Below are 2,768 nucleotides of genomic sequence, written 5' to 3'. Positions count from 1 at the left end.
AAATTAATAAAAAGTATTTATTAAAAATGAGTTAATATTACTGTTAACAGTGAAAAGCTTATTGTCTCTTCTAAGTTCTGGAAGAAGACAAGGGTATTTTCATTTGCTACTTACCAATATTTTCCTAGACATCTTATTCAATACAATAAGGCAAGAAAAAAATTATAAATTGGAAGCGTAAAGCAAAACTCTTATTTAAAATGACTGGTTTGTTTATAAAGAAATTCCCAGAGAATCTTCTAAAAAAGGAACTGTAAAATCTAATAATTTGGTTTAGGAAATTTGCATGATATAAGGTAAACATACAAAAGTCAATTATATACACTAATGACTAATAATTTAATTGAAATGAAGAAAATGAGTACCATTTTTTCCATAGGTATTTCATCATCAAAAACATGAAATACTTACGGACAAATTTAGGAAAGTACATATAAATCTTTACACAACAACTACAAAACATCACTAAATAAAATTTCCAAAGACCTACATGAGAAGTAGACCTAAATAGGAAGACATACCATGTTGTATCTTGGAACACTCATTATTGTAATGTACCAATATCCTTCAAATTACCTATATTTCTAAATATAATCTCAATCAAAATGCCAACAGACTTTTCTTTTTTTAATTTTGAGGGGGTGCTAGAAGTTGATCAGTTCATATAGATATTTATATTAAAACATAAATGATGTAAAATAGCCAATATAATTTTGAAAAGAACAAAATTGGATACTTACTTAAATTGTTTGATGTAAAGAATTATTCTAAAGTTACAGTACTAAAATATAGTGGTGTTGGACAGAGTAGATATATAGACGAATGGAACAAAATAGAAAGTCCAGAAGCACAATCAAGCAACTTACATATAAAGAGTCAATTTATTTTCAACACAGGTGCCAAGGAAATTCGATGAATTTTGCTCAATAATTGACCGTTTATATGAAAAAAAAAATCTTTTCTTTGCATCACACTCTATACAGAAATAAATTGAAATGAATCATAAACCCAAAGATAAAGGCTAAGGTCTTTAAAATTTCCAGAGAAAGTATTTCTCATTTTGACCTTAAGTTAAGCAGAGTTCTTATACAGGACATAAAAAGTACACACTGTGAATAAATAAACTGATAAATTGGATTTCATATAATTAACTTTTCTCTTCAATAAACACTGTGAAGAAAATTAAAAGGCATTTTCAAAATACATAATTAGAAAATGTTTTACAAGTCAATAACAAGACAACCTGATTTTTTAAAGTAAGAAAAACATTTAAAAAGATAAATCACTAAAGAAGAGTAAAAAGTCACCAAAAACCTATTAAAAGGCTCTTAACATCATTATTCATTAGGAAAATAGAAATTAAAACCCAAATGATAAATAACAATACCTTCTCTAGAATGGTTAAAATTAAAAGACTAATAATATTAAGTATTGGTAAAGATATGGAGCAACAATAACATTTCTTGTGGGAATGTAGAATAGTACAACCACTGTGAAAACTGACAATTTCTTACACAGTTAAACATGCACCTACCTGATGGCTCAGAATTCTAAATATTTATCCAGTAGAAACTAGTACCTCTGTCCACATGAAGATGTGTATGCATACATGTGCATTCTGTTTATTCCTAATAGTTCCACAATAAAAACAATCCAAATGTTCATCAACAGTACAATTAATTTTTAAAAGTGGTATATCTAAGCAATAAAATGCTATTCAGCAATAAAAAGTAATGAACTACTGATTAATGCAATAAAATGAATGTATACGCTGATGCGCACTGGCAGATGAGCACTGGCAGATGCAAAAAAGCACATACCATATAACTCCCATTTATTTAAAATATGTAAAAACACATCTAACTTACAGTGACAGAAAACAGATAAATGACTGCCTTAAGTTGAGTGTGGGGAAATATTAACTGGACGGGACACAAAGGGACTTTGGAGGAGGGCAATATCTTGATTGTGTTGGTAGTAAATGCAGATTACATGTGAGCATCCATTTGTCAAAATTAATCAAATTGGATGCATTTTATGGTACATTAATTATATCTCAGCAAATTAATTTTTGTTGAAGGGAGGATTGTTCAATTGTCTGGTGTCACTGAGTGGCCAAGTAAGTTGAGGACATAGGAGAGCCTGTCTGGTTCCACAGCATGGAAGTCACTGATGGTCTTGGTGATGTGCTTCATAAAAGGGGTGAAAAGTAAGTCCTGGTTGAACTAGGTTTTAGGAAAATTGGGCATAAAGCAAAAACAGTGAATAAAATCATCTATAGGAAGGGTTTTTCTGTAACCTTGACAAGTGCTGGAATGGGGTGGTTGTTGGAGAGAGAGTTTGTTTTTATGGTTGGGAGTAATATAGCACATATATATGTTGATGGGAATGATGATGTAGAGAAGGAAAAACGAACAGAGCAGGAGAATGAAGAATTTGTGTAAAGATTTTGAAAAGTCAGAAAGTTCAGGCTGAAAACAGGGTCACTGTAAAAGCAGAGGAGGTTGAGTTTAAAGAAATAAAACCAAGAGGCATGTAGATTTGATGAGGAGAGAGGAGAAGGTATGCGAGAATCCTCGAGTAGAAAGTGGACTAGTAGTGCTCGAAAGCATTGGGCCGGGCGCGGTGGCTCAAGCCTGTAATCCCAGCACTTTGGGAGGCCGAGGCGGGTGGATCACGAGGTCAAGAGATCGAGAACATACTGGTCAACATGGTGAAACCCCGTCTCTACTAAAAATACAAAAAAAAAATTAGCTGGGCATGGTGGC

The sequence above is a fragment of the Cebus imitator genome, unplaced genomic scaffold, assembly GCF_001604975.1.
Source record: "Cebus imitator isolate Cc_AM_T3 unplaced genomic scaffold, Cebus_imitator-1.0 Scaffold5, whole genome shotgun sequence".
In the NCBI taxonomy this organism is placed as follows: domain Eukaryota; kingdom Metazoa; phylum Chordata; class Mammalia; order Primates; family Cebidae; genus Cebus; species Cebus imitator.
The sequence above is the reverse complement of the archived record's forward strand: the minus strand, read 5'-3'. Positions refer to the sequence as shown.